Here is a 26,748-nt window from a genome sequence, read left to right as displayed (position 1 = left end):
CATATTCTCCTCAAAGTGACCTCTCTGGTTTTAGTTAAATGAAGGTTAGGGCAAATAGAATCCTCCTAGGATCTTGTATATTATTTCAAGAAATGTTTTATAGTGATCTTATTTTATTTGATTTTGATGTTTAAATTGAATTTAATGACATGACATTGGTTAATAAAATTAGATAGGTTTCAGGTAAACAATTCTACAGTAATCTCTATATTACCTCGTGTGTTTACTTTCCCAAGTCAAATTTATTAAACATTTATATTTGCCCTATATTTGTATTTCTAATAGTCAATGCCAGAAAGATTTGTGTCAAACAAGTGAGAAATATGTTGGAAACTGGGATATGGATCATTTGGTCTATTAAATTACTAGATGGGTCTTAAAGTCAAAACTTGTTTTTATTACATTAAAACCTGTATGGTATGCTAAAAAAATCTGTGAGCTATTTTTTATTTCCGTAGGAGATAGTATTCTAATGTCTGAAATCATTCTTTTTGAACTATTTATCACATGAATCCTCTGATCAGCATAGTTTTAATTTGAAGTTCCACACCTTCAAATTAAAATAAGAAAGATCTCTTTTGTTTAATAGGCACATTTGTAAAAATTATTCAACTTTATATAGAGATAGAAAGCTATAGTAATTCATTTTTACATGTAAAAAGTCCTGCAAATAGAAAAATTCAAGCATTGAAGACCACTTTGAGAATCAAATACCCTACAAGATATTTTAAAATTATATCAATATATTTGAAACACACGTTTATTATGTCTTAATTGTGACAAACTAATACATAAAATTTTACCAATTTTTTTTTATTTTGAATAAATTGAGATAACACACAAAAAACAGTTTTAGTGATCAATACATTAGTATATGAGATTCATTGTTATTTTTTCTTTGGAAGATTTTCCATTTCATATGGGTGAAGGGGAATGGGACTTTGAAACCAAATAAATATGATTCCACTCCAAAGAAGCCATTCACTCTCCTGTGCAAGTCTTAGAAAATTCGTTTTCTCAAGATATCCCAAGAGCCATCCCACCCCTCTTACTGCTGGGGAAATTGGAACCACTAATTTATTTGACAACAATATAATATACAAAAGGAAATTTAAGATTAGCTACTTTAGAGTGTAAAGAGTTGTTATTGGAATCTATATAGACAAAGTAGAATATACATATGGGTGAGTGCCCAGAAATTAAGATGTTTAGAAGTTACCTTGTTCTACATACAAACAGTATATAGAACAAGGTAACTTTCAGTATTTTACACTCTTGTATCAACAGAACACTTAAGGAATGCAAACCAGCTATGCTAAGGCACAGGGGGGTTCTTCTACTATTAGATAGCATCTGATTAGCACTAATTATAACTTGTCTCTTTTTCCTTTTTCACTTACCTCCTACATCCCTCCTTTACTCTCCTCAGATACGTTTTGAACCACATGGCTGTCAAACAACAGTAATAAATAGATATCTCATCTTTGTTCTAGAGTAAGCTGCCTGCTGGGTTTAACCAATTAATCTTTCCCCCAATAATCAAAAGATTAGTGCAATTTTTCTTTATCCATGATTTGGGCTTATATTTGTTTTACCCCAGGCCCTCTCATTACTCCCACTTATCAAGGGCTGATTGTTTGTAACTAATGTTCTGTTAAATTTTACTTACAAAATCTCCCCAGCCATGCATCTTTTTCCTGATATAATTTTATAAGAGGTGACATTTCACAGTGCTAATGACATGTAGTATCTTTGGCATCTGTCCCAGTGAATAACACTTAAGTTATTTGTCCCATTTCTCTTCACTTTGACATCTCAACCTGAAATGCATCATGTATTGCTTGGAGCAAAGGATAAATAATAATTCAATATATATGAGGTAAACTTGTAAGTCTAAATTTTCTTACCTTCAGAAGAGTGTTTTTCAGGTGTTTTCTCTAGGTTATCTTTATCCTAAGAAATATTTATGGTGAGAACTAAAATTAGAAATTAGAGTACCCACTTCAGTGATTCCTATTTACATTAAACTTTGTGAATCAATAGAAGGAAATGCTGGAAGGGTTCTGATTTCATTTGTATTCTAAATCTGGACTCAAAGTGATTGCTGATTAAATTAAGCCTCCCATAATTTTAAAAAAAGAAGAAGTCTTTAGAGTGAAATCATTACAGTCCCCAAAATTCAAGTTTAATTTGAAGACTCTTTGAGGTTGTTTTTATTTTTAAGTATTCATAAAATGCCCATACAATGTATATAAAAGACTAAAAGAGAAAATTTCTTCTTATGAGCTTCCAAATTCCAGTGTACTTGAAACTCTATTAAAGAAAACATGATGTAACAATAACCATAGACACTTTTTCTATTCTACAAATTTTCTATTCCATGATCAGGTAGTAATTGTTCATTATATGTCCCATTGGGTTATGTACTTAAATGGTATGTAATAGAAGAATAGATAATAATAATAATAATAATAATAATAATAATAATGATAATAAACAGTATCTGGAAGACTTACATTGGAATTCCAGCTCTGCTGGACTTGCAGTGAAGTTTTTAACAAGTTATCTCTAATAATTTTTCACAGTAGTAAAATTTTTAAAATATACATTATTTTAGTCACTTAAAAGGATAATTCTTGGTTTAATTGTTCAATTGTTTATTTGAATACTAGAGGCCTGGTGCATGAATTTGTGCATGAGTGGGGTCCCTCTGCATAGCCTGTAGAGATTGGGCCAAAATCAGCACTCCAATGCTGCCTGCTGCTTCTGCCTGACACTCCTGGTCATCCTGGCCCCATTGCAACTGCTGTGTGTACCCACTCAGTCAGTCCCAATCTGGTAGAGGCTCACACCACCACAGCAGCACTCTCCAGATGTGAACCTTGCATCTAGTTCCAATCCTGAGGGGGGTGGGGAGGCTGGGGCACAATCAGCCCTCTGGGCAGGTGGTGGGGCACCCTTGCAGGCCTAGGATCCAGATCTGTCACACTGCTGTTCTCACCAGTTGTCAGGAGCCACCTGGAAACCACTCTTATGTTGTTTCTTCTTTGTGGAGCATCTAGGAAGGGTAAGTGTCCATAGTGCTGGAGGCTGACTTCCAGGAGCCCAGGGATGCTGTCAGGATTGTACAGGCAGGGCTGGTCTGTCAGTTCCTGGACTGTTCTTCAAAGATTGGACCTGCAGGACTACTGAGGGAATGAATGGCTTTTGCAGGGCTTGTGGGCTGCCGGGAAGGGTTGGTCAGCTGAACGGCACTATCACTATGGGAGTGCACTGACCACCATGGTGTAGCTCCTGCATTGAGTGTCTGCCCCTGGTGGTGAGTGCATGTCATAGTGACCAGTCGTTTGGTCATTCAGTCGTTTGGTCACTAAGTCTTTTTTATATAGACGAGGAGTCTGGTGCACAAAATTCATGAATGGGGGGGGGGTCCCTCAGCCCAGCCTGCACCCTTTCCATCCCCTTGGGGGATGTCTGACTGCTGATTTAGTCTCTATGGGATCAGGACTAAACCAGAGGTCGGACATTCCTTTTGCAATCTGGGACTGCTGGCTTCCAAACACTCACCTGCCTGACTACCTGATTGCTCCTAACTGCATCTGCCTGCCTGATCACCCCTAAGTCCCCTCCCCTGCCAGCCTGAACTCACCCCTAACTGCCCTTCCTTGCTGGCCTGATCTCGCCCTCAATTGCCCTCCTCTGCTGGTCTGATTTCCCCTAACTGCGTCAGCCTGCCTCATCACCCCTATTGCCCTCCTTTGCCAGCCTGATCTCATCCCCAACTGCTCTCCCCTTCTGGCCAGTTCACCCCTAACAGCCCTTTCATGCTGGCCTTGTCACCCCCAGCTGCCCTTCCCTGCTGGCCTGATGTTGCCCCCAACTGCCTTCCCCTGCCAGCCTGATCACCCATAACTGCCTTTGCCTTGGCCCCCACCACCATGGCTTTGTCTTGAAGGAAGTCTGACATCTGGAAGATGGCTGGTCAACCTGGTCTAATTAGCATATTACCCTTTTTTTTAGTATAGATATATTATATAGGATAGAATTGCTTAAATGGTGGTGAGGGATGGGAAAGCCTTTTGAGATGCTCTTGGCAGACAAAAGCACATAATCCCTTTATCTGGACTGATAGCCAGCCATATGCACTATTCTACTAAACTGGTCATGAAAAAAATGAATCACTTTTTTAAGCCTTATACCAAGTAGCTATTGCCCTTAAAACCCCTCTTCAGCCCCCGATTTAAGTTCTGCCTTCACAGTTCACCCAGATTAGGTTCTGATTGGTCGGTTTCTATGGCAGTCAGCATCATAAGCTCCACTTCCTAGGCAGCCATTGACTCCTTGCAATTCATCTTCCTAAATGCACTTGAATGTCAACATATTCAATAGTATTCAATTCCAGGTCATCATTTGGCTTTTTTTTTTTTTTTTTAGAAATAACTTTTTTTTTTTTAAATATATTTTAATGATTTTGTACAGAGAGGAAGGGAGAGAGATAGAGAGTTAGAAACATCGATGAGAGAGAGTCATTGATCAGCTGCCTCTTGCACACCCCCTACTGGGGATGTGCCCGCAACCAAGGTACATGCCCTTGACCGGAATCGAACCCAGGACCCTTGCAGTCCCCAAGCCGACGCTCTATCCATTGAGCCAAACCGGTCCAGCATCATTTGGCTTTTTAATAATTGCTCCTGGCTTGTGTGCATTTTGTTTTTGTTAATGAATACTTAGATGTGTTAAGTATCTTCACTAAACTTTTCTGAGCCTGAGTATCTCAGAACTGGAAAAAAAAATTGCAATCATGATTTCAACTGTTAAAAATTTATAAAAACTAAACATTTGGGCTTTGGTGATTAATTTATTTAACCAATATGCTGTATGTTCTTTATATTTGCATGGCTCAGCATATCTTACATATTCTTACATGCTAAATCTAACAAACATAAACTGCTTATTAATTATTTTACAATCTTCAGTGTTATTACCTGAAAATTGACATTCTATTACTTATTTCACAGTGTTCTCAAGAAAGTTAAATGACACAACTAATATAATTAAAATAAATAAATTTTCTTTTTCCATTCCTGCTATGCTTTTTATGGATTTTTTTTTTAACTTGTATTCAATCGGACAAGATATTTAAAACTTACACAAAATATATTATTTTACACAAAAAACACACATTATAATATGTTTAATTGTATATATGTCAGATGCCTTAGGCATTAGTAGAACATGTGAAACATAATTAGGTATAATGAATATATATGGCATGTTTAAACATATATTAATATGGGCAACTCATACTCCTTGATACAGTCAATGCTCAAACATTTGGACATGTGTTAAGTATTTTTTTCTTTCTGCTCAGTGGCTTATGCCACCAGACAATAGAACCTAAAATAGTTATTTTAGGGTCTTTACATCTTAGATACTATAAGTTGCATTCCAGGATCTCTTCAACTCTACTAGAAAGTGGTTTTAAAAATGAAAAGTATAGAGTTGCTCTATCCACCAAACAGGGTATTTTCCAAAAAAAAATGTCAGCCCTCAGTGAGTATGTATCCACATAAATTTAATTATTGGCCTGGAAACGAGGTTCATTTGTTCATTTTCACCTAGCAACTATTAGCAAAGAATAAAGCTAATATCTTGTATTATTATTATTATTATTATTATTAGTTGAATTTTATTTGGAGTGTCAGAATTCACTCATAATAATATTAATAAAATATATAAATCTATTCCCCAAAAGCATAATTTTAGTATAGTCTAAGTATAACACTAATCTGGAATGTGTGGTAACTTGGTGACAGCTACAGCACAGCTTGACTCAGCAATCATTCCCATATATTTTGCAATTATTTTTAATCATAGATATTCAACAGTTCTTATACTGTCAGGCTAAAAACCTGAGACATTGTTTCCTGATTTTATAATCATCTCCTTGAGAAGTTCAATCTAGAAGGGAACACTGCTGAGCTGAGTGTCTGTGAATGAATAAAGATCTCTATAAATACATGTGCAGCATTATGAACATGCAGCTGTTCCTTCTTATTCTGACACCATTTTGAAAATCTGTATTATTGACTACAATGAGGGGTGAGGAAAGAGAAAACCTCACATAATTAAAGCAGAAAACTCCTCAAGTTTTGTACTTTACCAGTGTTCTGTCATCACATTCTTCTGTGAATGACAGTAAATACCAGTAAACATTTTCCTACCTCTCTGTATGAATATATGAAGAAATAAAATGCAAAATATCTTAAAAACAACTTTAATTTTCTTTTATAATTGAACTAGAGGCCTGGTGCATGATATTTGTGGATGGAGTGGAGGTGTCTCTCAGTCCAGCCTGCACCCTCTCTAATCTGCGACCCCTCAAGGGACTGGGCCAAACATCCCTCTCACCTGCCTGCCTGCCTAATTGCCCCTAACTGCCTCTGCCTGCCAGCCACATCAGCCCTTAACCACTCTCCTGACAGCCTGATCAATGCCTAACTGCTTCCTGACAGCTGATTCCCCTTAACTGCCCTCCCCTGCAGGTCTGATTCCCCCCAACTGCCCTCCCCTGCAGGTCTGATCACCCTCAACTGCCCTTCCCTGCCGGCCATCTTATGTCCACATGGTGGAAGCCATCTTGTTTGTTGGCAAATAGTCAATTTGCATATTACCTCTTTATTATATAGGATTTATACCATTGGGACAAAAATTTCTATTTTAATCATATAGCAGAAGTTTTCTTAGTCCAGAGACTTGTACTTGCTTAGCAAAACACTCTGATGTGCCATTGGGGTTGTTTAGCAGTAGCTTGGTGGGCAAATATGTAGACTGTTGTTTTTAAAAAGAAAGGGGTGGGTAGTGAGTGTGTTCAGTGGTTAGAGCTTCAGCCCATGCACTAAAAGCTGGTGGATTTGATTCCCAGTCAAGGACACATACCTGGGTTGTAGGTTCGATATGTCCCTCTCACATAGATCTCTCTCCCTTTCTCCCTCCTACTCTTCCTCCCCCCCTCCTTTATTTCCACTCTCTCTAAAAGGCAAGTAATGGAAAATATATCCTTGGGTGAGGTTTAAAAATAATAAATAATTAAGGATAAAGAATTAGATGATTCCACCAACTTCTAGTGATGGTGAACATAAATAGGAAGAATCCATAAATTTAATACATGCTTGAGAATTTGAAGCTTTAAGTAGTGGCTCTCAAGTTTACCAGAAACAACACCTTTTATGTATTCTATCATAAATGTCTTAATAAATGTTATTGATATATAATTTATCTAAAATAAAATGGAAATGCTTTAAGCATATAGGGTGGGGGTGTCGAACTCAATCAGAGAAGGGGCCAAAATCTAAAATCCAGCCTAAATCGCGGGCCGAATGGTTTACTGAACAGTCATAAACTGTCATTGTGATGGAAACACAGCGGAGTGCAGTGATGACAGCGCAGTGCGGGCCACATTGCAAGGCCTGGCGGGACAGATTTGGCCCGCGGGCCTTGTGTTTGACACATGTGATATAGGGCAATGAGTTTTGATATATTCAATATATTTGACCACCACAACAATCATAATATAGAGGATTGGCAGCACCAGAAAAAGTACTCTTATACTTCACTCCAGTCAGTCCTGACTAATCTTTTTCTCTTTCTCAAATACATTTTTTTAAAATATATTTTATTGTTTTTTTACAGAGAGGAAGGGAGAAAGATAGAGAGATAGAAACATCAACAAGAGAGAAACATCGACTAGCTGCCTCTTTCATACCCCCTACCGGGGATGTGCCCGCAACCAACGTACATGCCCCTGACCGGAATCGAACCCGGGACCTTTCAGTCTGCAGACTAATGCTCTACCACTGAGCCAAACCGGTTTTGGCTCAAATACATTTTTGAACTATTCTCTTTCCCTTATTAACTTTATATTTTCTCAAATTTTAATTGCCATCATATAGCATGTATTATTCCTTTTTCTCTTTTTTTTAAACTGGCTTCACTTAGCTTGTCTATGAAGTTCATCCATCAATGCCAATATCAATAGAAAATATTTTATAATGCTCCATTTCTATTATAAAATAAAATTCATATATATATATACATACATATATATATATATATATATATATATATATATATATGAATAAAGGATAAAGAATTAGATGATTCCACCAACTTTATCCTTTATCCATATATATATGGATAAAGGATAAAGAATTAGATGATTCCACCAACTTTATCCTTTATATATATATATATATATATATATATATATATATATATATATCCTTAACTTAAAGTAGAAATAAAATTAAAGTAATTTATTTAAGGTATAATATATATTATAGGTAACTATACAAGCATTTATAATAATATGAAATAGCCAGGTACTTGTGCCTATAAGAGAAATGAGAAATTGACATTTTCATCAATTTAAAATATCTCTATTTCTGATATCATTCCTTTAAAATTTTGTTTTTATATTAATTATAGCTATTTTATTCTTTTATATTAAAGTTAACATAGTATATATTTTCCATAATTTTACTTTTAAATCACCCATACTTTATACTTAAAATGTTTCTTATAGATAACATATAGTTGGATAATGAATTATTATTCATTCTGACTTTTAATTAAATTGTTTAGACCAATTACATTTAGTGTGATTGTTAATGCAGTTATATTTAGTCTATCAGGTTGCTATTCATTTTGTTTTACCTTATCTGTTCTTTGTTTTCTTTTTCTGCCTTCTTTTGTATTGAGTTTTTTTTTTAATGATACAAATTAATTCCCATTGTTGGCTTTTAAATTATAGATTATTTTTTATTGGTTACTTATGGCTTATTATACAAATGTTAACTTATTACATAATTTTAAGTGATATCACACTTCCTTGCTTTGAACTTTTAGATCTGAAATTACAGTTTTCATTAAATTTGAGTAATCATAAGCTATTCTTTCTTCAATTAATGTTTTATTGTATCCTTTTTTAAATTCTATCATTTGGGAAATCCAGTTACCCACATATGAAGCCAACTAAAACTGCACAACAGCTCACTGATACTTCTCATTTTTAAATTTCTTTCTGTGTTTAATTTGAGGTGTCTCTATTGCTATATCATGAAGTTCACTATCCTTTACCTTCTGAAAATTTTTGTCTAGCTTTAATTCATTCAATATATTTTTCTTTTCACTTAATAAAATTTTCATCTCTCTAAGTTTTATTTTATTTTTATTTTCAGTGTTTATATTTATTTTCAGTGTTTATATTTTACTTTTTAACTCAATTGAATGTGGTTTTAACTGTTTTACTCTCTTTATCTGCTAAGATAGTATCTGTTAGTTCTTGATGACATTTAGTTCATTGATTTCTCTCCTAATTAGAGTATCATTTTGATATTTGTTGGCATGCCTCTTAGTCTTTAATTACAATGTGTATTTTATGTTATTGGGTGCAGGAGTAATGGATACTTCTGAATTGTAAATATCCTTGTGTTGTCTTTGAAAGTATTAATTTATTTGTGATCTTTATAGATTATGCCTTTAAGATTTATATGGCATAAGTCAGTCATTGTTTAATGATGACCTAATAATTTATTGGTACTAAGGCAAGATTCTTCTGTGTACTCTACCCTGGTTTCCAAAAAAATTAGGAGATTTTCCCATCTGGCTGGTGAAAATAGTCACCCACCATGAGGGAGTGCCAGGTATGTTTCTTCTGTCCTTTGGATGATTTCTTTCTTTCTTTTCTTTTCCTTTCTTTCTCCTTCCTTCCTTCCTTCCTTCCTTCCTTCCTTCCTTCCTTCCTTCCTTCCTTCCTTCCTTCCTTCCTTCCTTCCTTCCTTCCTTTCTTCCTTCCTTCCTTCCTTTCTTTTTTTCTTTATTTTTTAAATATATTTTATTGATTTTTCACAGAGAGGAAGAGAGGGATAGAAAGTTAGAAACATTGATGAGAGATAATCATCAATCAGATGCCTCTTGCACACCACCCACTGGGGATGTGCCAGCAACCAAGATACATGCCCTTGTCCGAAATCGAACACTGGACCTTTCAGTCTGCAGGCCGATGCTCTATCCACTAAGCCAAACCAGTTTCAGCCTTTCTTTCTTTCTTTCTTTCTTTCTCCTCCTCCTCCTCCTCCTCCTCCTCCTCCTCCTCCTCCTCCTCCTCCTCCTCCTCCTCCTCCTCCTCCTTCTTCTTCTTCTTCTTCTTCTTCTTCTCTCTCTCTCTCTCTCTCTCTCTCTCTCTCTCTCTCTCTCTCTCTCTCGCTCTCTCTCTCTCACTCTCTCTCTCTCGCTCTCTGGCTCTCTTCTTTCTTTCTTAGTAGTTTTCTCACAAGCATGTATTATCATAAATGTCAAAATAACCCTCTCCTGAAAATTTGAGGAGGATCCTATGCAGATTTTTGGTATACACCATGAGTTTTCTCCTCACTGGTACTCTGCCCAATAACTTCTGGTTACATTGTTTTCCCAGAACCCTTAGCTCTGTCTTCAAAATGCAATCGGTCTAGATAGGCCTGTGTTCATCCCCCTAAGCTGCAGCCTAGAAATTGTTGTAGAGCAATAAGCCCAGGGAGTGAGGGGGGGTGGTAGTGGCAGTCATAGGGCTTACTTCCTGTATTTCCTGTCTCTCTGAAACATGTATCCTTTGTTGCCTGATGTCCGATATTACAAAAATAATTTAATAAATTTGTATTTGGTTTATTTTCTGGTCATTTCAGATCAGAGAGGAAGTCCAATCCAAGTTAATCCATTTCTATAGGAAGCAAAAGTCAGATTTTGTGGGGTGTTTTTTTTTGTATTTTTTAAAAAGAGTATTTTACAGAAATATTTCTACAAGCTGACCAAAAATAACTGCCAACTTTGACTTTATGCTGAGTAAAAAAAAAAAATTTTTAATCAAAAGTCAGGTTTTTTTTATGATTTTTCAAAATGTATTTATATATATATATATATATATATATATATATATATATGTATATATATAAAAGGGTGATAAATGGTGATGGAAGGAGACTTAACTTTGGGGTAGTGAACACACAATAAAATATATAGATGATGTATTATAGAATTATACACTTGAAATCTATTCAATTTTATTAATTGTCACCCCCAATGAATTCAGTAAAAAATATACAGTTTCCTTCACCTCCAAAAAGGGAAAAGTGACAGATGGGGTGCAGCAGGGGGGAGGGGGGCACTGTATCTCAAATGCCCCCACCACCACTGCCTGCCTGCCCATGTAGCTGCCAACCTTGCTGTGGGGGAGGGCCTAAGAAGTGCTCCATACACCTCATGGTGACCAGTCGTTTGGTCGTTTTGGTTGTGAGGCCTTTTATTATTATGGTGTCTTCAGTGGTGGTTTGCCCTTTACCAATATTGCTTGAGTTTGAAATAATTCTTGATTTTATAATTTGCTATCATTTGTGTTTTTCTGAAAACTCTGAGCCATTATCTCTTCAAATATTTTCCTCATTCTTGTTTTTGATGACTCAGATTATCATGAAGTATAATTCCTACATCTCTCTTACTTTTCACTGTTTTCTTTGTTTTGACTTTCTATTCTTTATTTTGCCTACTTACTTCTTACCTATTTTCAGTTTCCATATTATCTTTTTTATTGTGTTTAATCTGTGTTAAACCCATCTATTAAATGAATAAATTCACCAATGCATATTTCAAATTTAGAACTTTCATTAAGTATTTCAATAGTTTCCATGTAACTGTGGGGATTTTATATCTTTTGTGTGTGTTTTCTATCACTTTAACATAAGCTTTTAGAATCTATATCTGATTACTCCATTTCCTATCTATTCTTTCTCAATATATCTGCTGGGGCAGGGCCAGAGCCTTGCACAAGCTCTGGTGCTCTCAGTATCTCTGAGTAGCTGTGAGTCCACATATTCTTCTAAATTTTCCTATCCGACTATGCCAGGCCTGGTTATTCTCCAACCCTGCCTGCTATACTAACTGTTGGGAACTTACTCCAAGTTCTTCCTTTATCCCCTGCTCACTAGTAACAGGTGTTAGGTCCAAGCCCCTCTTCCGGGGGCTGGGCCTCTGAGGACACTGGGTCTCAGACGGAGAAGCTATGAGAGGTTGTGAGTGTATAAGAAAGAGTCTTTATTGCAGAAGCCAAAGGCCAAAGAGCCATCAGACAAGAACAGTCCTCACAGCAAAGTCCATGCAGTCAGGCAGCTTGACACCAACTGGTGAACATACCGTATTTTCCGGCGTATAAGACGATCCCCTAATTTTACAGTTATAACATAGGTTTAGGCCTATATTCGCTGTATAAGACTACTCCCCACTTCAAAGAAAAGACTTACTTTGCCGTCAAGATCTGCAGTTAATTCTTGTGCAATTTTAGTCTTTTGCCCCCGATTTTCGGTTGACTTTTTTTTTTTTTTCATTTCAAAAGTCATCTTATATGCCGGAAAATACGGGGTATATCTTTCCCATAAACAGCACAGTCTCCGTACCCACAGCTATTATCTGAGCAGCCGCACGCTTCCTCCTAGACTCACTGCCTCACAGTGAGGCATATATATATATATATATATATATATATATATATATATATATATATATATTATTTTTATTGATTAGAGAGAGAGAAATATCAGTGAAGATAGAGTCATTGATTGGTTGCCTCCTGTACTCCGCCTACTGGCTATGGAGCCCGCAATCTAGGCCTGTGCCCTGACCAGGAATGGAACGTTGACCTCCTAGATCAGTGGTCAGCAAACTCATTACTCAAAAGAGCCAAATATCAACAATGATTGAATTTTCTTTTGAGAGCCAAATTTTTTAAACTTAAAGTATATAGGTAGGTACATTGTTACTAACTTAATTAGGGTACTCCTAAGTTGGCCTTTGCTAAAAACTCAAGGGGCAAAAGAGCCACATTGGCTCCTGAGCCACAGTTTGCTGACCACAGTCCTAGATCGGGCCTCAACATTCAACCATTGAGCAACACTAGCCAGGCTACCTTGTTTCTTTGTATGCCTCTTTATTTTATATTGTGTGTTGACAGTCATATTATAGACATAAACTGAGTGTTATCTTCTAGAATATATTTTTGAGATTGTACAGAAATTAGGGTTACTTGCAACCCATGATCACCTTAAATATAATCAGGGCTTAAAAATATTTTAATGCTAGGCATCAATCCTTCAATGTATTATTTGTGACCTGACACCGATATGTCTTTTTAACTCCTAAAAGCTTTATTGTCTGCCTATACATAATCTTTAGTGCTCCTGAAAGATGTTGCCTGCAATTCTTTGTACCACTGAGGGTTTCACATCTCTCTACTTTGTCATCTACTTCTACATTTACCTGAAATGTCATCAGCCACTCCTAGAAACATTTGCTCATTTTTCACACCCCAGATTAAATGTTACCTACCTGTAATACCATCTCTCTCCCCCACTGCCAAAGCAAATAGCTGATTTCCCTAGACTCTCATAGTCATTTTAGCAAAAATTACTTGGCTAGTATTTTAACATTCTATTATTAGGTATCTCTCTTGTCCCTTCGTAATATGAACTGTTTGAGGAAAGAACTAGGTCAAATTTGTAATTGTAATAGGGGACCAAAACCTCAAAATCTCTATGTCCCCAATGTGTAATACATTACCTGAAATATAGTAGGTTGTCTAATAATGGTTGCTGAATTGTGGTCCTGGGGTTTCGTTGCTCTATCCTTTAGTACATTTCATGCCTTCTAGCATTCTCTGGAAATATGCTCCTGTGATTTCTGACCAAATCTAACTGTAACATTTCTGTATTAAAGTACTGTGAATCCCTAAGCAGTGATTTTTAGCATGTTTCCACTCGTTTGGCAAATCTAAAGCATATGCTGTCAAAAGCATTGCCCCAGGGTTAAAATCAGATCCAGAAAATGTAAGTGTTTCCATGAATGTAGCTTAATTTCCAGTAGTTATTCTTGTTCCAATTCTTGTTTTCAAACGATTAAAAAAGATACAGCAAAGTAGGTTAAAATGTCTGTTTTCGTATGGTATAAATTGAAAAAATATTCTTTGTAGCAAGAACATGTGTATTTAAAATTTGAGCTCAGATGTATTGGTTCTTTAAGATGTCAGTGTAGATCTAGAAAGTTAAATGGGTGGTGAGATAGCTGGATTCAAATATAAAATATATAAAACATTAGACAAATTCAGTACCCAAAGAAAGAGATATGAAAAAAACATGGGAAGACAGGTAGAGACAGGTGTCCAGAATGAATGGTAAACACTCAGTGGTACACTTTTGAAGCAGCTGTCATGGATGTCCAGTATGGGAAGGCCTCTCTGCAGGTGGAGATAGGCAATACACTTAGGGACTTGCATGCACTGTTGTTATTCTGAGGAATAGAAAATGCCAGGGAAGAGTATCAGTAGATGAAAGTCCTTTATGTTCCTAGAGCTATTTGACAAGGAAACAGAGGAATCCAAATTTTGAATAAATTAAATACAGAGCTTTTTTAAAACTCAAATTTAATTCTGTTCTGCATTCTATCCCAGACTTGCATGTGCGCGTGCACACACACACACACCATTTCTTTTTTCTTTCTTTCTTTCTTTTTTTAATATATTTTATTGATTTCTTACAGAGAGGAAAGGAGAGAGATAGAGAGCTAGAAACGTCAATGAGAGAGAAACATCGACCAGCTGCCTCTTGCACACCCCCTACCGGGGATGTGCCCGCAACCAATGTACATGCCCTTGGCCAGAATCGAACATGGGACCTTTCAGTCTGCAGGCTGATGCTCTACAGCTGAGCCAAACCGGTTTCGGCCACACCCCCCGTTTCAATGATTTCTCAGTACTCAGTATTTTAGAGTTTTAAAAGAAGTAAATAAAAACAATAATAACAAATAAGTCATAAAGTTCTCAACATTATCTACTGGGCCCTGTGTGACCAACTTGGCCAACTACTTTAACCCAAGCTCAGGATATGATCCCCCTAGTTTGCTCTTTTAAAATCCTTCACCTGTAAAGTTTGACATTTTTATTTTTTCATCGAGTGTTGCACCAAACGTATTTGTGTGTATCAGAGAGGATAAGGATGCATTATTCATAGAATATAAGTAATAAATATTATATTACTGTAACCTTTACTATATAATTCTTATTTTTCCCTTTGGTATGTCACGTGGGGTTTTTTTACTTGTTAGGCTTCTATATATTTATGGGCTCGAACTGGACTCTCTTTTTTCTCTCTTGGTTTATTTGTTTACCGCTGTGTCAGTACTATCTTGTCTTAAGTCTTGCTTTTGGGAAGATCAATGATACAATACATTGTTAAACTTCAGCCATATCTTGGTCATTCCAGTCCCTTTTGATCTTTCATATAAGTTTTAGAGGCAAATTGTCAAATTTCCTAAAGTCTTGTTGATGAAATGGGGGATAATTTATTTATCTATGAACATCATCTCTTCATTCAATTAGTTCTTCTAATAAAGTTTCAAAATGATTTATTTTCTACTTAGTTGATATTTTTATTGATATTATATCTAGCTGCTTAACTGAATTCTATCATTAATTGTAATTATCTGTGTGGAGATTCTCTGCATTTTTAAAGTAGACATTGATATTTGTAAATAATTGCACCATTTGTATTTCACTTTGATTTTGTGTCTATTATTTGCATTTTCTCTTATATCATTAGGGAGGATCACAAATATGATATTCAGTAGACACGTCTTATTGATTATTAAAGGACATTATTCTAAGAATTTATCATCCTGAAAACACCTAAATTTTCTTTATAAATACATTTTTATCAAGTTTAACAGGTTTTCTTGTCTTTGTTTATTAAAATTCTTTCAAATCAAGAAGATATGTTGATTTCTTGATATTGTACATTTTTAGTTAGCATATTACTTTTCTCTGTTAATGTTGGATTATATAAATAATTTCTTAAATATTAAAATATATGTTAGTTCAAGACTAAGTCTATTTGATCATGATGTATAATAAGTTGGATATTTTAGAGTGTTTTGTTTCAGACATTTTTGTTTAGGGTTATTGCATATATGTTCGCAGTGGCCACAAACTGAAAAAGTGCAATTAATATTCTCTCTGTTTTCTAAAAATGTTCTGTAAGTCTTGAGATAATGTTTGTTTAAAGTTTAATAAAATTATATTTAAAAAAGTTTTGACCTATATTGATTTTTGTTGTTTTTTTAATAAAGAATTTCATTATCAGTACTTTTTTTTTAAGACAGTTATAATCTTTGAAATTTATTTTTTTTCTCAAACTAATCTTAGTGTGTCAGATTTAGTTAGAATTCTTACTTCCTTTAAATTTTCTACTTCCTTTAAATGTTCTGTAGGTCCAGAACATTGCTGGGATTAAATTTTAAATTTTTTCTCCTAATTATATTCCCTTTTTTTATTGCTAATAATTCTCAGTTACACTTGTCTTTTATTTTGTTTTCTTTAATTGGCATTCTTAAAGAATCAATTTTCATTTCTGCTGATAATATCAATTTTGTATTTGTTTTTATACTTTTTTATTATTTCTCTCTTTGTAAATTTATGGCACTTATTCTGTTGTTCTTTTTATTCCTTATAGTGAATGCTATATACTTTAATTTTTTTAATTATTTAACATAATATTAATTTTTAAATACCATAAACCTCTTTACTTTTACATCTGCATTATTTACAGTGTAAATTTTTTCAGCACTTAGTTTTAAATTTATCTTAATATTTATTTCCAAATTAATTGCATGAATTTAAGTTCATGGAGTCTGTTTGATGCAAATTTTGAAAATCTCTTTCAAGGATTTATTTAATAACCAACATTTTATAAAAATTTTATTTTATTTGCCAAGATAATTTACTCCCCTATAATAGGATGCAGAGATTTCTATATGTCCACTAAATCAAACTTATGTTTTATATTTTATACTTTTAATAATATTTTGATTTTATTTATTTGGCTCTTCTCTCTTTGTTTTTTAATGAGTCTGGCTCGGGTTCATCAATCTTATTTATCTTTTTAAAGGTCTTTCACTTATTAATCTTCTTTGCTGTTTGTTTAGTATCTATGTCATTCATTTCCACTCATTATTTCCTTCCTTCTACTCCCTTTGGGCTTTTCTTGCTGTTCTCTTTCTAATTCATTTAGTTGCTATTGGGCCTATCAATAAATCACTAATCCAACAGATATTTATCGAGTATCTTCTTGGTGTTAACTGATATTTACAAAAACTTTATATGCTAAAATCAGAATGTGCCTCCCCAACATTCATATGTTAAAACCCCAACTATCAAAGATGATGTTATTAGGAGGTAGGGCCTTTGAGGGGAGATTTGATCATGAGAGTGGACCCTCTTGAATGAGGTTACAGAGTTCCCTAGCCCTTTCTGACATGTGAAAATTACAATAAGAAGCTGCTACCTAAATGTGAGCCTTCACTTACTGAGCTGGTGCCCTGATTATCTCAGACCTCCAGTCTCCAGAACCCGGAGAAATGCATTTCTTTCATTTTAGAACTTCCCAGACTGTGGTATCCCATTATAGCAAACCAAACTGACAGATAAATGAGGGTTTGGTAATTAGGAAAGAGACAAAAACCTCTGAGTTCATGGAGCTTACATTATTTATTAATTGTGAGAGAGATGGGTCCCATATGAAATTTGTTAGGGAATTATCATCCCCCTTGCATTTTCAAAAATCATTACATTAATTACTTTTATATTCTTGAATATAACTTAGAAAATGTAAAACATTATAGAAACTAACACTTTTACTGTTCTCTGCTGATTCTCCTCTTCCTTAATAACCTTTAAAAATTATAACATTTTTGTTTGATATTAGTATAGCTGGTCAATATTATTATTGTTGTTGTTAGGTTGGTAGTAGACATAATCCAAATTAAAAATATTTCTACTTTCTTTAGTTTTAATCTTCCCATGAATTTTTATATTTGTCACGTGCAATTCTTGAAAATTATTTAACTGGGTATCTTCCTTATATCCAAAGGAAAAATATATTTCTGAGATGCTGAAGTTAGACTTTTTAACTTTATTTTGATTAGTGATAAACGTGTTCTTATTTCTTCTATCTTATTTTGTGTTGTTTACCTTTTTATCATATAGACTAAATATTTCTAGTAATATACAGTTGTATAAAGGAAGACATGACCATACAGCAAAGGGGATTGCTTTGAGAATCTGATCTTTGCATGAAACTAACTTGTGTCCTCAGATCTATTCAAGCTCAATCACATGTGAAATTAATCTTCAAGCAGGAAGTGCTCCTGTGCAAACCCAGCTGTGCAGCTGGATGGTTTAGCAACTACCCAAATCATATTTGGTGACTCCTTTAGTATGGCCACTGTGGGTTCCATATTTAGGTGTTTTAGTGTCCAAGACATTGTTCATTAGCAACCGTTTTCTAAAAGAATTGTTGTCTCCAAAAGAATGCCATAAAGCTGTATTGAAATTCTCCTATTGACATTAGCATAGGCTCCATATTACATCACAATCTAGTACAGACACTTGCATCTTCAAGATCATAGGCCCAAATGGTAAAACTTCTTGTGCTGTGATTTGGATCTTCTTCAGAACCATCTCTTATTCTGAGTCTTGTCCCAAAACTGGTAGCCTTGTGGAATGACTACCTTGCAAAAGGTTCAATACAGCATAGTAAAATGACATAGTTGTTGCCTAAAAATTCCACAGAGGCCCAATAAGTGTAGTGACTTCTTCTTAATGAAAGATGTCACGGTGTTCATCTTTTGCTCTGAGGGGATAAATTTTATTTAATTTTATTGTGGTCAAAGAGAGAGATCATAATTTTTATCAATTTGGAGTGTACATTCATGATTTTTAGGTTTACTAAGTTCTAAAACCATTATCGTCATTTTCATCAGATATCTTAATATGACTTAGACCACTGACTGGCTCCACAGAAACTCTACTGAGATGGACTTCTTTTAAATTTGGTGAGGCATATTTCACATTGCCATGCATGTGGTATATGAAGGCTTTTTGCTACTTCCTCTTAGGTAAGCTCATTTGGCATGAGGTCATCCATGAATTAGGATGTCCTGTGAAATAATAAAATAATCAGATTCACTCCAAGCTGGATGGTGACTGTGGGAGAATTGGCATGGCCCTCAGTAAGACAGCATCATGTTTCTGCTTTCCACCCAAACTGTTCTGGTGGTCTATGCTCAATGACACAAATGAAAAAGCATGCCAGCTCATTAGTTGCATACCATGTGCTAGGGCTATGCTGATTTGCTCCATAACAGAGAAAAAATCTGGAACAGCAGCTGTAATTGGAGTCGCCACCTGTTTTGATAATCCAATGCCGTTCACCAAAGCTGTCCGATTTCAGCACGGGCCAAATGAGTGAGCTTAATAAGTGTGAAGGAGGGCTAAACAACCCTGCCTTTCTTATGTTTTCACTGATGTCTCTGGGTAAGTAATATTGCTTTAGATTCCTAGTTTTATGTGGATAGAAAATTCCAGGCTACCTGTAGCACTCTGAAGCAGTTTTGGTTTTTAGCTGTTGCACCTGAATACAGTCCCAAATTGAGTGCTTGTTTTTTGCTCACTCATTTTCATTTTTACTATGTCTCCTCCTCTTCATTTTCCTCCCTGACTCTCCTCTCCTTTCTTCTTGTTCTTGTTTATTTTTTTCTTTCTCTATTCTTTTGCTATCTTTCATCCCCTCTCAGTTCACTCTTTCTTTTTCTTGAGATATTTTTCACTTTCATATGTCACAATACATTTATAAGTGTATTGTAGAATATTCATATTCTAATTGCATTATAAGAGGAGATTCTTTTATCATATTTAGTCCAACATTTTGCTAGAAGTGTAATTGAAAATATGCAGTAATTACTCATTAAATAGAGTAGGATACACAATTAAAACATTATTGGAAAAAGCTCAAGCTCAAATATCCTCTGGCACTTTATAAATTTTTTTTTTCTTATTGAAACACTAGAGGCCCGGTGAATGGATTCATGTACTGGTGGAGTCCCTTGGCCTGGCCTGGGACTGCTCAGGAAATCTCAGACTGTCAGTTTTGGCCTGATCCCCGCAGGCCAGACAAGGGACCCTACTGGTGCACAAATACATGCACGTGGCCTCTAGTATGCATATAAGATCTTTGGTTAATCTTCTCCCCACCCTCCCCACCTACCCTTTCCTCTGAGATTCATCAGTCTGTTCCATGTTTCCTTGTCTGTGCATTGAGCATCTGACCCCTGGTGGTCAGTGCACACCATAGCTACTAGTCAAAGGGTCTAATGGTCCAACAGTCACTTAGGTTTTTATATATATAGTTCATAACAACAATTTCTTAGATTAAAAATTTCTCTATGCCCAACATTTTATAAACATTTATTTAGATATCAAGTTGTAACATTATTTATAAAATCTTTATTTATACTTAAAATAGTTTGTATTTTTCTGATTGTCCCTGTATGTAGAGACTTAAAATAATTACTATGTCAGTCTCTAATTCATAAAAGATAATCTATTTGGGGGTTTTGTTCCTTGTCTCCAGGACTTGGACCCTTCCAGAAAATTCTAGTCTTTAGGAAGTTGAACTTATCCATTCTCTAATAACGGTGGCTTTACCCATAAACAATTTCACCCTTATTTGTTTTAGTCATTATTATAGAGGCATAATTTGATATATAGTAAAATTTACCAATTTTGTGTATATAATTTGATTAATTTTGAAAATGTATACAGTTTTATAAGCACCATGATAATCATGATGTGAAACATATTCATGAAGTTACGTCATACGTATTAATACTCAATTTTCTCTCCACATAGTCAGGTCGTGACAACCATGGTCTTGCATTCTCTCACTGTAGTTTTATAACTAGTTTTATAAAAATCATATAAATAGAATCAAACAATATGTAATTTCATGTGTTTGACACCTGAGATTATTTCAAGTTGATAATACATGCAAAAGTACTTTGTTCCTAATCTATAATTTAATTGTGGCCAAATGTTAATGGAACACTTGGTTGATTCCAGTTTTTGGCTATTATGAATAAAGCTGCTATATACAATAAAGTACAAAGATATCTGTGATCAAATGTTTTCCTTTCTTTTGAAAGGACTTTTGAGATTGCTGGTTGGAAATATGTTTAGCTTTATAAAAAACTGCCACACTGTTCTCCAAAGTGGCTATCCCACTCTTAATTTTCATAAAAAATATGTAAGAAATCAGAGGTAAATAAGTTCTAGAGTTCTAATGCATAATATAATAAATATACGTGGTAGTATTGTTTTATAATGTTACAATTAATGTGATAAATATTGCTACCTGGCCAATTATATTAAGATATAAATAAATATTTCAAGTAGCAGTCTGTATACTTTAAACTTATACAATATATATGTCAAATATATTTATTAAAAGAAAGAAATACATAAGAGTGTGAGTAGCTCCAAATTATGTCTACTACTTGGTAGTATCAGATTTTTGTTTTGTTTTGTTTTGTGGTCATTTTATAGTAGCAATGGTTTTAGTTTGCATGTTTCCAAGACAAATGATAATAAGCATCTTTGTATATACTATTGCCTTGTAATTCATCTTATGTGTATGCACTTACTTTTACATATACATGTGGTGATTTATTTATTATTAGGGTTGTGATACTATTTTATATACCTAGAAAAAGTAATTTATCATCTATGTTTTTTATGTTTATGGTTTTATTTTCATTTTCCTAATATTATATTTTAAAAATAATACTTTTTTTTTTACTTTGGTTTAGTTCAATTTACCCCATTTTGGTATTTTTCTAATTTATATATGCAGCCTAAGATCCCAAAGGTTTTCTCTTACATTTTCTTTCAGAAGTTGTATAACTTTAGGTCTTAAATTAAGTCTCTAATCAATTTTGAGATAATTTTTATGGTGTTAGGAAATCCTTTTTTTTTTTTCATCATCTCCATCACCCCTTTTTTCCCCCTCAGTTTTATTTGCTGTAAAGATAATCTTTTCTGTTGATTGTTTTTTGTTTTTCTTTAAATAAATTGATCATATATGTGAATATAACTATTTATTTAAGTTGAGTTCATTCAAAATTTTAATATAAACTTTTCTAACAGCATACATTTTAACAGCATTTCAGTAGAGGGGGTGTCACAATTTGAACATCACGCATTTTAGAAATTAATAGAGCTGAGGTATTAAATCGTTGTCTGTCTGACTACAAATTTCACACCTTTCCCCAGGATTCTATGCTAATTTCCCATACTAAGTCTTCACTATGCTAAAATTCATTCATACTAACGTGTTGGTATAAATTTAGACAGCAGTCTATTGACCTAAGGATAAATATAGAAATTAATAGAATTAGAAGAACCTAGAAATACACTTGAAGGACAAAACAGGCCAATTTAGAAAATAAGGATGGCTGAAACCGGTTTGGCTCAGTGGATAGAGCGTCAGCCTGCGGACTGAAAGGTCCCGGGCTCGATTCCTCGATTTTGGTCAAGGGCATGTACCTTGGTTGTGGGCACCAGTGGGGGGTGCAAGAGGCAGCTGGTCGATGACTCTCTCTCATTGACGTTTCTAACTCTCTATCCCTCTTAATTCCTCTCTGTGTAAAAATCAATAAAATATATTTTAAAAGAAAAAAAAAAAAAGAAAGAAAATAAGATGATTAAATGGGGGAGGAATACATATGTGAAGGACAGAGGTATCTCTCACCTGAGCAATTAAAGCAAGTATAAGGTAGATCTAAAGCAGCCCTGACCTGAGCAGCTTGGAGACACCCAAATGCTTATCTTACTTGTTCAGAGGATAGAGAAATGTCAAGGATGAGAGGGAAAGAAGACATATATTCACAGAGGATAAAGAAAAATCACAGGGTGATGGGAGAAAGGAAACATATTTTCACAGACAATAGAGGGATGTTGCAAATATAAAGGGGAGAAAAAAGGGGCACCAAGCTGCTTTGGCTTTGAAACTGATGCTATGTAACAAAATAACCAATGAGGAACACATGGGGGCCCTAAATTAATGAAAGGTCCAATTAGAGCAGGGGTCTTCAAACTTCTCTCATTATGAGAATCACCTGGTGGAGGTGTTAAAACAGATTCCTGATAGCACTTCTTACAGTTGGGATCCGGGAATCTGTGTTTTAACACCTCCACCAGGTGATTCTCATAATGAGAGAAGTTTGAAGACCCCTGAATTAGAGGGTCAGGTTCAAACAAAGAACTGCAGCATATATAAACTGGAGACAAAGGGACACGAGGGAGGATTTTTTCAAATGTATTTTTCCCATTAGAGAGAGAGAGAGCAGGCGTTTCCCATTTGGGGGTCCTTCTACATTTTATTAAAGCAATCTGTTAGTCCACAGATTTATTCTTTATATTTGTTGGGCAAGAACCCCCAAGAAGAAATCTGTACCCCAAATCTTACACTTCATTATTAATACGATGTTCTGATTGTGACATTTTTCTTCTGAATATCAGCTTCTCATTTTAAGATTGTAGTTGTAGGGAATGAACAACATCCTATGTAATAAAAGGCTAATATGCAAATCGATTGAACAGTGGAAGGACCTGGTTCCTATGACACACACTGACCTCTAGGGGGCAGACGCTCGATGCAGGAGCTGTCCCTGGTGGTCAGAGTGCTAGAAGCTGGGCTCAGGTCTGGCGAGCGGAGCAGCAGTGGCACCACCACGGCAGAAGGAAGGATGTCTGACTGCTGGCTTAGGTCTGCTCCCCGCAACATCAGTCGAGCATCCCCCAAGGGCTCCTGGACTGTGATAGGACACAGACCAGGCTGAGGGGACCACCCCCACTGAGTGCATGAATTTCATGCATGAGGCCTCTAGTCTATAGCATAAAAGGCCTGTGGTCCTGAGGCTGTAACAGTGTTACAAACAACCAGTCACCAGGAGGTGCATGGAGCACCTCTCATGGGCTGGGGTTCGAGCAGCAAGGCGGGGCTCTCGTGGGGCAGGCAGGGGACGCTGCACAGTGAACAGGGTGTAGGAAAGCTGCCAGTGGGCAGGCGGGGCTGTGCAGTGAAGAGGGCACGGGGGTTGGGCAGCGGCTGGGCAGGGGAAGCAAGCACGGAGTGGGTCCCCAGGTGGCAAGCAGAGGTGCTCCTGCCCCAGGGAAAGGGGCAAGGCACAGGCAGCCAGTTTTTGTGTCGGGGGGGTAAGGCAATGTGTGGGGGAAAGGCACAAGCTGGAAGCGTCGCGGGGTGCCAGCAGTGTCCACGGACATTGTGTGAGGAGTTGCAGGGTGGTGGACATGGCCCTGATGGCAGGCTAGGCCCAGGGGACCCTACATGTACATCATTTATTCCTGTGCTAGGCCACTAATTTAATTATATGAAGTGTATCCCAGTGTCTGAGTGTCCGATCCCTTTATCCTTTGTTCAGAATGTTTTAAGAGGAAAAAAGAAAATAAAAGAGAGAAATTAACTCCTTTGACTGTGCTAGATAGTAACAACCATGTTATACATTTATCTAAAAAAAAGGGGGGCGGTAGAGGGAGATAACTTATTTAGCTAAGCATGTTCTTATATCTTGATACAATAATTTCTACCATATTTTGAGTAAAATATGTTTTTGGCCATGCTTAATTGCAACATATAAAAAGAAAGCCTAATTTGTTATCTTTTCAAATGGCATAGCTTCCTACAGAATTATTTATGCTTTTATTTAGAACAAATTGTATCAAAATATAGTAACGATGTTCTTTCCATTGTAGTGAATAAAATTGTTTTTTAGCATTTTAATATATTTACATTAGAATCTAGCGGCCTAATTTAGAAGACATTTGCAATTTTGTATTTTACATAAATCACAAAGTAATTTATGCCTTCTAGTTTGTGCTGCTAACTCTCTTTCATGAATATTGGGAAGACATTTAACTTACAAAGAAGCATTTTGTATTTGAATGGATGTTTTTTAAGCACTGCAGAGAATGAAAATTGGAAGGAAGTCCGGGTTTTAGAATTCAGTAAAAGCATTGTTTATGTGTGCTCTGTAACTCTGCGACACAGAATCTGTGTCACGATGAAAGTTGTTCTAACCACTGTCACCCCTTATTTCTCAAAGCCTCGCAGATTAAATGGATAGATATTGTATGAAACATCCAATGTTACCACTTAACACTAGCTCTCATAAAACTTGGTTATTTTGTAATTGAAAGTGGTAAAAGCTAACTTTCTCTCAATTAGCAAGTGCTATGTCTGATTTAAAGGTTAGTTAAATGTAGATAAAGTCTGACTTGGGGAGTTTAAAATATTTGGTAGTTCCAATATGCTGGAAATCTTGAGCCTTCCTTTTTTTTTTTTTTTTTAAGAATACAGAACAACAGAACGCTTACAAAACTCTTTAAATTATATCCAAGTTTATGCCACATATCCCATGCTTATAGAAGGCAAAATAATTTTAAACTAATATTGTTATAGTTATTAAAACAATTCTACTCTCTGTGTTTTTTATTATTCACCAGATTGGCTAATCTCAAAATGTAGTGGGCACACCCAACACGTATTTGACTCTCTCGTGATATAAAATGTAGGCTAATAAATTTATTTGATTTTTAAATATTTGAGTTATAGGTGACACAAAACACAGTCTTATTGTTTATTTGCTTTTCAACAATTATTTTCTCTTAATCTATCCATATAGTTTTCAGTTTTACATTGAAATAAGATTTTTTTAGTCAGATAACTCTACTATAACATATGAATATTATTAAGTACAGAAATCATAAAGTCATAGCTTGATGAGTTTCAGAAGTGAATACCCCATGAAATCACTGGAGTTAAAAATACACATATACACACTCAGAACATTGCTTACTGGCATCCCATTAATACCCCTGTTCCCTTTCCCAGTCACTAGCCTCCCCAATATTTTTACTTCTCCCAACAAATAGATTTTCCTTCTTTTTAACTTTATGTAAATGAAATCAAACAGGCATTTTTTATTGATATATGATATGCATAAATGTTGAAAATATCAATAATTTATTTCCATTGCTTTATAACAATCTATCTATCTATCTATCTATCTATCTATCTATCTATCTATCTATCTATCTAGTGGCAGTGTCCGTCTTGAAGATGACCAAAGGACCAACCAGTTGCCTCCCGCAGCCCATAGGGGACCCACTGGCGAGCTGCAGCGGGTGGCAAGCAGCTCACAGCTTGCACTGGGCCAGCCTCTACTTCCCTCCTCCTCCCCCCTGCCAGTGGGTCAGCAGAGCCCATGCCAGGCGGAGGCAGGAGAGGCTAATATGCAAATAAACCCAATCTTGGAACAATCAGTTGCTATGACGCACACTGATCACCAGGGGGCAGACTCTCAATGCAGGAGCTGCCCCCTGGTGGTCAGTGCACTCCCACAGGGGAAGTGCCACTCAGGCAGAAGCCCTGAGCTAGCAAGCACAGCATCGGTGGCAGGAGCCTCTCCTGCCTCCCTAACAGAGCTAAGGATGTCTGACTGCTGGCTTAGGTTTACTCCCCCGAGGTCATCCCTCAGGGCTCCTGGATTGTGAGAGGGCACAGTCTGGGCTGTGGGACCCCAGCCATATGCACATTGGGGGCAACCAGGCCGGCAGGGGAGCATTTAGGGGCATTAGGCAGGCAGGCAGGTGAGTGATTAGGAGCAGTGGTCCTGGATCGTGAGAGTGATGTCCCAGATTGGAGAGGGTGCAAGCTGGGCTGAGAGAACCCCCTCCTCCATGCATGAATTTCATGCACCAGG

Source organism: Pipistrellus kuhlii, unplaced genomic scaffold, assembly GCF_014108245.1.
Source record: "Pipistrellus kuhlii isolate mPipKuh1 unplaced genomic scaffold, mPipKuh1.p scaffold_m20_p_1, whole genome shotgun sequence".
In the NCBI taxonomy this organism is placed as follows: domain Eukaryota; kingdom Metazoa; phylum Chordata; class Mammalia; order Chiroptera; family Vespertilionidae; genus Pipistrellus; species Pipistrellus kuhlii.
This window is presented reverse-complemented; position numbering follows the sequence as displayed.